The sequence below is a fragment of the Condylura cristata genome, unplaced genomic scaffold, assembly GCF_000260355.1.
Source record: "Condylura cristata isolate star-nosed mole 26May11 unplaced genomic scaffold, ConCri1.0 scaffold00029, whole genome shotgun sequence".
In the NCBI taxonomy this organism is placed as follows: Eukaryota; Metazoa; Chordata; class Mammalia; order Eulipotyphla; family Talpidae; genus Condylura; species Condylura cristata.
This window is the reverse complement of record NW_004567130.1, coordinates 25204188-25216524: the sequence shown is the minus strand read 5'-3', so window position 1 is coordinate 25216524 and position 12337 is coordinate 25204188. Positions and strand designations below refer to the sequence as shown.

At 39.1% G+C, this 12337-nt stretch overlaps 1 protein-coding gene across 1 annotated transcript in view; it reads right to left on the bottom strand.

The window, feature by feature from the left end:
• GREM2 (gremlin 2, DAN family BMP antagonist) overlaps positions 1 to 8785 on the bottom strand; it is a 46056-nt gene extending 37271 nt beyond the window's left edge. The window contains exon 1 of the mRNA XM_004691059.2: positions 8681 to 8785. The gene's annotated coding sequence lies outside the window, so the exon portion shown is untranslated. The remainder of the gene's footprint in view (positions 1 to 8680) is intronic.
• Positions 8786 to 12337: the final 3552 nt, after the last annotated feature.

The following is a 12337-nucleotide window of genomic DNA, read 5'->3' as shown; positions in this document are numbered from 1 at the left end:
ATACAGAGCTGGGGTACAGGCCAGAGGTGCAGGAGCAGTGAGAGGATTCGCCAGAGACAGAGCGGGGAGCAGAACAGGCAGGTAGAGGAAGCACACTGCTGAGGGGAGCAGCGGGCGGGTCGGGAGAGGTCTGCAGCGCCCTGTGGTCACCTCCGGGGCAGGCGGGATCGAACTCGTGCTGAAGTGGCTTTAGCTTCTCAGTGCTGTGCTTTAACTGGCTGCGCCACCCAAAGGGTTTTAAATGCACCTACTCCATGCCAATTACTGAGGGGTTTTACTCAGCAGAGGTCTTCTTCACCATGTGGGTCACCTCCGGGGCTGGGGATCGAACACGCACTGCAGCTGCTGTGGCCAGCATGCAGTGCTGCGTCCTAACCTGTTGTGCCACCAGGGAGGTCCCATTTTCCCATTTTTAGTGGTATTATTTAGTCTGTGTCAAATCTGTATATTCAGAGACTGCCCTAGTCAATATTTTGTGTTTAATTGTGTTGCTGTCATCTGAAAAAGAAAATCAGTTCAATATCACAATAGTTAATATTGACTAAAGAGCTTCACACCTTAATCAGTCAGTGTTTTAATCATACGGAGACAATCTGCCATCCAAACTTTACTGCCATCCAGAACAATATGAATGTCTAATGTGAGAATTAGAATGCATATCATTTTCATGTGCAGTATAGTAATTATGAGAGGACACTTTCTTGTCATTGAAGGGGCTTCTGGTAGTCAAACTATTGTTCTGATATATGGTCAAACAGACTAATGGCTTCTCTGTTTTTGATCTTTTGAGTTGAAGTTGTAGCATTTTATATGCTACACTGATAATATGGGAAACTGTAAAATCACTGTAAAAGGAAATTTTTATCAGCCTAAGAACCATTGCTTATGGTAAAACCACCTGACAGAAACATGTGGATACATATCACCCTTATAACGACCAAAGGTAATTTCACACCTGAGTGGTATATTTTTCCCTTTGCCCCAAACCAGGTGGGTCTGCTAGAGCCATCATTCTTCATCATCATGCAACCCCAGAAACAGTCACTATTTATGCTTCGTATTTGTTTTTGAAAGAACAGATTATTAAGAGTTAGATGCTTTCTCTTCCACAACTCAGTTACCTGAGGGCAGTGGCATGTAAACTCAACTGAAGTAGAGTGGCAAACGCAAAGGAAGCTGTAGTGGAAGATGGCTTTTCTGCCCTGGACACACCTCTCCACACCTGCTCCAATCTATGTTCCTTTTCTCCTGCCGTCCTTATTGGGCTGAAATGACATCGTGACTCTGTCTATGAGAATACCTCCTCTCACAATGAATAGCTCATAATTCTTTGGGGTAAGCACAGATAAGAACTGAAACACCTCATCCACCCATTCATTCATCCAGCAGAGAGGAAATGAGGAGGGTGCTTACTACTTAGACACAGACTGGGAGACAATCCTAGGTGGAGTCTTGGTTCTGTGCTTGTCTGGTTCCAGCAATAAAAGAGGAAAGGAGGCACCGTGCTCACATGGTCAGGCTAAGGGACAGTGCGGTGTTTCCTTCCAGTGAGTGACCACCTTCTGACAAGCAGAATGGGGGGAGTTAGGGATGTACTCTAACACCAAATCCTTTCTTTCCTTGAATCCCATCTAGAGGCTGAATGTGTTGGTGAATGCAATTCTAAGGGTAAAAAATTTGAATTAGAGAAAACACTTGTGGTGAGGATGGGGAAAAATGTGATTACATATACCACAAGGAAATTCATCTTCAGCCTAAACAAAGGGACAGAAGAACCAAAGCTGTTACTTTAATAAAACAAAATGCACCATCATACATGGACTAAGGCTACTTTACTATTTCTATTTTATCCCATTTTTTATTAATTCATCATTTGAGCTGAAGACATTTCTAAGCTTCTAGAAACATCTGACATTTCAATGAACTTCAGCTAATGGGGATTTAAGCTACAGGATAGTTTACTACTAGAAATAACAAAAGAAAGAAATAATCTCAACCAAGAACAACAACAACCCTTATTGCATTTATATGAAATTCTATCTCCAAAGCAAAATGATGTAACCCGTCTTTGGCACACATTGCATAGTCTTCCATTGGGCCTTTGTGAAATTCACATCACAATAACACTTCATGAGCCATTATTTAGACTCAGCCTACTCAACTCAAGTAGAGGTTTATTTAGGGAGTATATGTAGTAGAGAGAAGAATAGAGAAGGATATAGGAAACCTGGGTTGTAATTCTACTTTACAACAAACTAATTTGTGGTATTACTTGCACACAATTTTATGGACTCTCAGTTCCTCCTCTGTAAAATGAGGGAATTGAATATGGTGTTTTCTGTGTCTACAAGACGCCATGCTGAAAGGAATCAGGCATGTAACAGGTGTAATATGGTGGAGAAAACAGAAAAGAACTTATTGAAAATAGAACACTGATCTGCCCAGACCTTACTGGAGCACTTGGTAACTCTTCGGTGGAAGTAATATTCCCCCCAACATCACAGCAGCCTATTTTGTCCACGTCTTGGTCAATTCTACCTGGGTTTTAACTGTTGATATACAAGTATTTTCTTTCCTACCAATTATAAACTCCCTGAAAATATGGTCCGCCTTTTGTTGTAGGCTGATTCCATATGTATTTGTAAAATGAGTCAGTGGTTCTGTGAAGACTGCTTAATTAGGTCTTCTTCCTAATAGTTACTGCCTTTTAAAGACAAAGTTATGGCCCAAACACCTCATCTCAGTTCATGAAATTGGATTTGTCTGCTAGTTCCAAAGCATTCATTGTAATAAACTTTAAAAAAAATCATAGATATTCAATCTTTGCTTTCTATTGCTTATATATATGTGTGTGTGTGTGTGTGTAGTCCTTTTTTTTTTTTAAATTTTCACTCTTGATAACTAAATGATGATATGCCTTGGCATAAGTCTTTTAGAAGTTTGTGTGTTCCAGCGACTCCCTTGACTTCTCTAGGTGCTTCTTAGGTTTGTAAAGTTTTCAGCTATAACTTCTTTGAACAAGCTCTCAGAGCCTTTTTAATCTCTCTTTGTTTTCAAATATACTGAATATCCTTATGTGTCCTCTTCTAATAGAGTCTGGTGATTCTTGTAGAGTCTTTAATTTTCCTTTATCTTTTCTAATTATCTAAATGATAGAATTTTATCTCCACGTTCACTGTTTCTTGCTGCTACAGTATTGAGCCTGCTTGTTTGGCTTTCTATTAAAGTTTTCATTCCATCCATTGAGTTTTAACTTTGCAACACTTACTTGAATTTTTTTATAGCTCAATCTCTTTGGTAATGAACTCTTGTTCTGTATTTCCTTTTATATTTAATTAATGTTTTATTGTGGTTTAGGTGAATTTCATTAATTTTCAAATTAATGGTTATTTAAAATTCAGTGTCCACTAGACTTCCATTTCTGTGCCAATAAGGATGTATTCTGAAGATTTATCTCTCATTCATTCTACCTCAAGGTTTTACCTTGTTTTTGGCATTTTCTCTTTTTCTGGTAGGTAGTACTTTGATTCTAGTTTTGGAATTCTGTTTTGTATCTCAGGACTTCAAGTTTGTGTAGAGACAAAGGGTTTTCTTCAGCAACTCTCTTGGTGGGGGAAGGTCATCCTAGGTCTAAAATCCCTTGCTGTCCCCTCTTGGCCGGATCTTTTCTCAAATTGAACACAAAATTCATGTGATTAGATATCTTTCCAGATCCAGTCACAAGTATCGCATTTGGTGGCAGATTGCCCTGAGAATGGATCTTTAGAGAACAATTAACCAGCTACACTTGCTTTTGCCCTGAGAATGGATCTTTAGAGAGTGAAATTAACCTGTTACATTTGCTTTTGCTGAGTCACTGAGTTTCATTGTTACCCAGCTTTGGGAAATAACCTGAGTCTTTCTGTTCTCTCCGGAGATGCTCACAAGGTTCCTAGTGACAGGTCTCTCCAAAGATTTAGAATTGTTGCTGCTTGCTTCATGCTCCATAGCTAGGCACTCTGCTGGGCAGAATTGTATGGTAGGTTTTGCAGTTGCTAAAGGCTGAATCTGTATGTTGGGAACAAACATTTTCTTCCTCCTAATGTGTGGGGCAGTGGTTTCCACCTGACATACTAGGTTGGGAGAATTTCCAGGAGTTCAATGTCTGACCACAATGTCCAGCTTGTGGGACATGGATCTTCTCTGCCTCTGTGCAGGAGTTGTAGGGACTTGCATTCCCAATGATTTTCGCCAATTCTCTTAATCATTAAAACTTACAGAAAATAAACCACTAGAGCCGGAGAGCTGTGGTAAATTCTAATTTAGATAATATGTCATGCTTAGCAAAATCTGGCACACATTAAAAAATTCACAAATGTCAATGATTTAGTAAAATGATCACTAATAGAAAATTAAAGTCACTTGATAATGCGATAAAGATTAGATCCTTAGGAAAAGTAATGAGCAGGTAAATCTCACTTTAGAGCTGCTGGGTTTTTATTCATTTTCTCCAAATACTGCTACTGTTATTAGAAAATATAATGCCTTGTCCTGGGTTCATGTTGTAGTTGCATAAAAGCAGAGGAAGGCAGCTACTTTTCCATAAATGAGAATATTGGCTTTTCCCCAGAATTCAGATTCATAGCTATAGAAGCAATCCAAATATTTGAAAGCAGATAATACTTGTACTAGACAAAGTCAATTTAGCATTTCACATGTGCTCGCCAAGTGTTCACATACCCAATATATTCTCTCTCTCTTTTTTTCTCTCTTGCTGATTAAATAAATTATAGGACATGAGAAGTTTAGCTTTTAACCTTGCTCCACAGTCTGAAAGTCAGGCTTGGAAATATTTGTATTCTTGGTTTAATGTCCTCAAAAAACTTTACTTAAAAAGAAATCTTTCCCGAAGTCATGTGATTCCTTTATTTCGATTCCTCTCCCATCCATTAGCCAGAAACGCTTTCTTAGCATACGGGGTCCTCAAACATGTTTCTCATGAGGCTTATTGTGTCTTCCAGAATGCTCTGACCTGACGCTCCTTACTTCTCAGTCAGGCAGGTGCTTTCAAAGAGTTTCCCCTCACAAAAAGATTTCTTTATTGGAAATTACACTTAGAGAAGGGAAATGGAACCCAGAGTTTCTCTCACTGAAAGAAGCTCAGAAGCACTGCAGTGAAACTAAAACAACAACAAACACAAACCAGCGGCAGTACACTTGATCCTTTCTTTTAGATGAAAAATCCAAACACATCCGCTTCTCGCCCAGCATCTAGCATTTTTTTGTTCCCTTTCTTACTTACTAATCTCCTTCTGTTATGTCGTTGAAACTTATGTCACTGGGTTGGTTCCAGTGAACTTGCATGAATCTTCCCCTTCCATCCCAGCTTTCTCAGCATCGGGGTACAACGTCGTTTCAGCAATAAATAAGAGTGCAGCAGAGGTTAATCGGTCTGAGACTGGGTGAGAAATATACTAACTGCCCTTTTCTCCCAGGCACCAGTGAGTCTTTGTTCTGGTTAAACGACTCCACATCTCCTAGCTGAGCACAGCAGCACCAGAGAGAGGTGTTACCAGACCTGCCCAAGTCCCAAGCGCGTGAGTCCTGGCTGGGAGCCTCTTGAGTCTCCAAGAAGCCACAGGATCAGCAAGCTCACAGTCACTCTGTATTGACACAACTGTCACGTCTCCCCTTGCCCTCAAAGCGTCTATCTATACCTACTCCAATGGCCCTCTGTCTTCTCTCAGGAATAATTGTGGCTTTGTATTTACTCCAAATGCTCCTTCTCTGGATCTCTTGATCAAACGGTGTTTTAGAAGATCCCCTTTGCTCTTTCTTATTTCTTATATATATATTAGTGCCTCGTGTGACAGTTGAACCAAAAGAAGCAAAGAAACAAGTGTGCGCTTGAAATCACCAAGTTAAATTATGATCAGTCATGTAGAAATGATAACTGCCAGTTACAGATAATCGTCTATAAGAGGCATTTCACTGTTCTAGTCAGATTTATAGTTTTTTCCCTAGAATATGACTTACTGTGGAAGCACTGCATATGGAAATAGCCAATCGGGGGGAAAGAAGCTCTTTTTTCATCTTAACTTATATTTATAGATTCCTATTTTATACCACTTTACTTATCCTTTTATTTTGACCTTCTATGTGGCTCTGGGGCTTTGTTCAGCAAATTGGTGTTCTACCTACTGGCTGAAACTTCTGGATATGCAAGATATCTAAGGCACTTTTCAACTAAGATGTGGGGGCAATGGAAATATGATGAAGTTGTTGGCATTTAGATCAGTGATTCAGGGACCATGTTCTAGCCTGGTGTGCAATTAAGACTAATTCCACACATTATTAGATCAGCATTTTCAATATATATATATATGTATATGTGTATATATATATATATCCTGTGAAAATCCTGTGATAGGAAGAGAAATGGCTAAAAATGTAAATGATATAAAAGGCTTGATTTATGATTGCATATTTTATGGGGACTACACCTGAGAAAAGAAAGCAAACATTGTCAAAGAATGAACAATGATGTAATATACACACACACACACACACACACACACACATATAAATGAATTATTAAAAAATCAAGAGGAGACAAAATAGAATGATTTGTTTTATTTCTTGGTTCTTTGTATGACTTGCCTCAAGCTCAATGTTTATCGCCTTTCTCCTAGTTGAAATAATTCACTATGTTTCTACCGAATGCTTGAAGGACTGACCCTGAGAGAACGCCTCCACCTTGGTATGACGGCTGCAGCCGTCCTGCTTTGTAAATATGGTTGCTCTAATCTGCTCTATGCCTGTGTCTGCACAGTCTCTCAGCGTTTATCCTTGACCTGGCCTGGCCACCCCTCTTCATATCAGTAAGGACCCAGCACCCAGACTCAGACGCTAATTCCATTCCTTTGCTTTGGAAGAAAAGGGCTGAGGAAGAAGTGTTTCGTTTAAAGAGATTTAAAGGCATGCATTTTGTTTAAATGTTATTAAACTTATAATTTGAGAGTAAAGTTTTGCCTAGTGAAGAGGCCTAGGGAATAAACTTTAGATGACCTCGCTCAAGGAAGAATGAGCATGGAAAACAATGAATAATCAAAGCATTGCTCACATTTGTCTTTGAAAAGTAACAGCATCTCTCAGTCCATATAAATGTACTCAGTATGACATTCAGTTATAATGACATGCTCAACATTGCTTTTAGAGTTTAGTGGTGAGAGGGAAAGGGTGCTCAATTTGGTTCAGTTATTATATTTACTGACAAACTTTCACAGGAGATCAAAACTATCACTAACCTACTAAATAGAATTTAGTTAGGAAATGATTTTTATTTATTTGAGTAAACAACTTATTTACACTTCCTTATCTTACTTAATTAGGCACATGTCTTGGGACACGGACTTCCCAGGAAATCAGGCAGGGGTGGGCAAGGAGTTGATTGTTGTTTATCAATGGATGATTGGAGTATGATCAAAGAATCCACTGAGAAGACTTATTTTGACATAAGGTGACATATTCAAATTGCTTCTGTACGTGCTGCAGTATGTTTCTCCTGTTGAGTTACAGTCCCAGTTTCCAAGCATGTAGTTCACTAAAGAAACTCTACACAGGGATTCAGAAGAGTTGAACACCGGTATTTGAGGATCACTCAGAATAAGACCAATCCTTTACCAGAGTCCCCTCTGGTTTTTCCATAGAATGATGGAACCAATTATGCAATGCTAATTTTAATCAATAAACAACAGGGGGAAAGTTACTCAATGGTCTCCAAAATTTGATATCAAACATAGTCAAATTACAAGAAATAGATTTTATTTTCACTAAATTCCTGCCTCAAAAATAAAAGGAATAAAGAAACAAAAAAGAAAGAGGTTTTTAGAAATCGATACCAATTTTAGGATTGAATAAAATCAAACTAAAAATGGACATAGTCTTACATGTTTTAATTTAGTAATATGCGAGTTCCTAGAACTCATCTTGCTTGTGGGTTAGAACACACATTTTCTCAACTCACTAGACAATGTCAGAATAAAACAGTTACACATTTTAATACTGTAATATGTGAGTTCCTAGAACTCGTCTTGCTTGTGGGTGAGAACACACATTTTCAACTCACTAGACAATGTCAGAATAAATCAGTGACACGAGAGTCACTGACCGCCACATTTTACAATCTCACTCTCCCTTTTCTCTTTTTCTCCTTCAACGGCACCAGTGACCCTTGATATTTTACATGGCTTTAGTCCACCTTGACCATAAGCTTTAAAAATCAAAACCATGCCCAAGTTCACTGTGGTCCCTACTCCTGTGGGGAGCATATCAACCTGATGCCCACGCTGCGCCTTAACAAACCATGTGACTGCTGCTATGGGTCACGATTAGCAAGGAGGCACCAAGAGCCATAACCGTATGACAATCAACAGGTACTGATATTATTTTAAAAACTGCATCAGGGCCAAATTTGAAGGGCTCCCTTCACACACATGGCTGACTCAGTAGGTGAACAAACCCTGTGGCCCGAAATACACACCAAAGATTCAATTATCCAGGGTGAGTCAGCGGGGACACTCACAACGCTTTCTATTCTGACGGCGACAGAGCACACAATGCCAAGTACTCTCGGTGCCTCCGAGCGCAGAAATCAGAAAGCACGTCCGTGCCAGCTTAGCGGAGCCGGCGAGCTGCATACCTGCAAGGAGACGATGGACGCCGCCTCCCCGGCCCCTTCTCTTCTGCTTTCCCTGGGGTATTTAACCCACAGCAGGGACCTCTCACTGCCGGGTTCAGCTCAGTTCACCTGCAGCAGTCGCGCACGCGAGACCCTCTGAGCGAGCCCAGGGCGCGCGGGCTGGCGGGGTCTCAGGCTGCGGTGCCCGCGGATGTGAGCGAGGCTGAGGCCGCGCTGGCTCCTCTCGCGGATGCGCGGGGATGTTAGCACCCGCCGGGCTTTCTATTGGTCGGAAACTCCAAACGATCACACCGGCCACCCCTTCTGTTTCGACTCAGCGCTCGTTTCTCGTCTAACCCACAAGTATTGCAGCCACACACACTTCAGTCGTTTGCAATATTTCTCCTTTCCTCCTTGCAGGGTGTGATTTACAACCTTGTGGTCAGCTGTAAACATTTTTTTTTTTTTAAAGCAGAATTCCAATCCAAACCTTCTTGTTTATGTGGAGAAATTCTCCATTTCCTCAAACCGCAAAAACCACTCATTCTCTTCAGATCTTCTCCCCCTTTTGTTGACGGGGTTGCAATGTGAAGAATGTACAAACTCTGTGTGATACATCCGCATTCTCTCTCCTCTCTCTGTCTCTTTCCGTCTCTCTCACACACAGACACACACGACTCCTTTTGTTTTGAATAATTGGGACCAGTGACATTCAAAGCAAGCTGAGCCTAATTACCTAAGTGAGAGCTCAACTAATAAAATCTTGAATGAATTCAGTGGAAAACATTTATTGTTTTCTGTTCCAAACAGCGCTTTGGTCATTATTATCCCTATTTTTGTTTATTGAATGCAGGGTTTCTAATGCAAATCAGACGCTTCAGCATCTAGAGAACATGGATTAATGACGCCAGACCAACTCTGCAGCATGAGCTTTTGTGTTAGATCAGCAGGTCCCAGCGATGTCTGCGTAGATTTCCTTTCTATTATCTTTACTCACTAACAGCCTCAAGATGAGGACGCTCTTAGGTATGATTCACTAGCCACGGAAGACTGGTCAGACTGCTGATAAATTGTTCTGGATTAAATTTTTTAGTCTGTGTTTATCGCTGGAGATAAACCTTTGGTCTTTCAGCAGTAAAAGAGTCCAAGAAAAATCTGAGATCTTACAATCTTGGCTGGGAATATTAAGACTAAATTAAAATTTCACAAAACAGACCCTCCCTTTGCTTAACCTTAATTTTAATGACAGTTTTTTTTTACAAGAAGTTATTGTTTCTGAAATCACTGAGATTTATTATTTTCACATTTTCTCCATTGTTTTTCTTTGGATTATTGTTTGGTATTTGATATTCTCATTCCAGACCAATGTCCTGAAAAATCACAGGAAACAATAGTTTTCTCTTGAAGTTTTTGATGAACAAGCATAGCATACTATCTGCTTAATTTTTTAAGTTGGGCACAGTTTAGTGATACTGAAATGCAACTTTTTTTTTCTTCAGAATGACATATCTGATATAAGCTTTAAGTTTCAAAAGACAAACAAAATCGTGTTTGGCTATTGGTTTCTGTAAACAACAATTCACTTCAAATTGCTTTACCTTACTACTTTACCAGTCCTTCTCCTTTCTTTAGGTAGACATTAAAAAGATAACATCATAAATCTTTGAATGTGCATTTCCACAAAAGGCTCATCAGTTTTAGAAAAAAAGGAATCCTCCAGATTTTCCAGATGGGGAAATAGAGCCAGAGAATGGTTAAGCAACTAGCCTTATATTATAAAGGTAAACAGCAAACAGATCTGGGCAATTGGATAGATGTTTCCCTTCTTGTCTTTTTGAGATTACCTTTGTATCCCAATTATTCAACTCATAGGAGAGAGAAGTGTTAATTCAACTAAAAGGAAAGTGAAGTGTTGTAGACAGATTACTGCATGTCTTTGCACATAAGAACTAACAATTCATGAAAACCTTTGATCAAATTGATAGTCACTTTGTATGTTCCAGAATGGATATATTGAGATAGCTTACATTTTCTTAGAATTGCCTTTCTAGAGGAAAATTTCGAGTTATGGGAAAAATATTCTACCATAGTAAAACAAGCTTTTTCCCCCACTCATTCAACCATATAGGACCACCCCCTAGTTTTATGTGACACTTCTTGCAAGAACTATTCATGAGTTGGAGTATATCCAGAGGGCTTGATAAGATAGTGATTCTGGGTATTAGAATTTATAAGAGATGTTGGAGAGAATTCAGCAGTTTGTCTTGGAGAAGTTTTGGGGGTGAATATAATACAATTTGCAGATAATGTGAAAGATGAAATATGTTTACTATCTATATATGCAGTTGTCATTTTAAAAAATACTGTGTTAACAAATCTTTAAATGACTATATAGGATATAGGCTAATTATGATTAGCTTAATTTTCTATATAAAGTCTATAGTAAATTAATATGATTTAGTTATGGTGATAGTGCTAAAGAATGGGACAAACTTGAAATAAATTCCAAGTCCAGGACTCTTCTGGGGAGAAGTTAAAGGAGGAGGACAAAATTAAGGGTAGGGAGTTACGATGGCTTTGGGATTATTTGAAGTCTAGAGATGGAATGCTTCCATTCTCCTTTTTTTAGTCAGGGGAATTTTTTTAGTCAGGAGAATTTTGGCTATTCAAGGGTTTTTTTGTGGCTCCATCTGAATTTCATTAATATTTGTTCTATTTCTTTGAAGAACAAATCTGTAGCTCGCCTTCGGTCGATGGCCATTTTCATCATGTTAATCCTTCTAATCCATGAGCAGGGGATTTCCTCCTATTTCTTGTGTGTTATTCAAGTTCTTTTAAGAATGTTTTCTAATTTTCTTTATATAGGTCACTCACCTCCTTAGTTAAGTTTAGTCCCAGGTATTTGCTATTTTTGTTTTGATTGTAAATGGGACGGTTTTCTTAATTTCTTCTTCTACAGATTGCTTGTATGTAGGAAGGCTACTGACTTTTGTGTGTTGATTTTTGTCTCCTGCTACTTTACTAAACTGGTTCATTATTTTAATTAGTTTTTCTATGGAGTTTTTAGGATTCTCTCTGTATATTATCATGTTGTCTGCAAATAGCGATAGTTTTACTTCTTCTTCCCTAATTGAATGCCTTGTCTTTCTCTTGTCTCATTGTTCTGGCAAGGACTTCCAGTCTCATATTGAAGAGCAGTGGTGAGAGTGGACATCCATGTCTCGTTCCTGATCTTAAAGGCAAGGCTATCAGCTTTTCACCATTGAGAATAATATTGGCTGTGGGTTGTCATCTGTGGCTTTTATCATTTTAAGGTATATTCCTTCTATCCCGAGAATTTGAGGGCCTTCCTCATAAATGGTTGTTGACTTTGTCAAATGCTTTTCAGCATCTATTAATACGATCATATGGTGTTTACTTTTCTTTTTGTTGATGTGTTGGATTCTCTTAATTGATTTTTGGATGCCGACCCATCCTTGTGCCCCTGGGATACATCCCAGTTGGTCGTGGTGTATTTTCCTTTTGATGCACTGTTGGACTGTTGGCAAGGATTTTATTGAGGGTTTTTACATCAGTGCATCAGGGAGATCCGCCTGTAGTTTTCTTTCTTTGTGTGTTGTTTTTGTATGAGTGTAATGTCGCTTCATAGAACATATTTGATAGTGTTCCTTCTTTCTC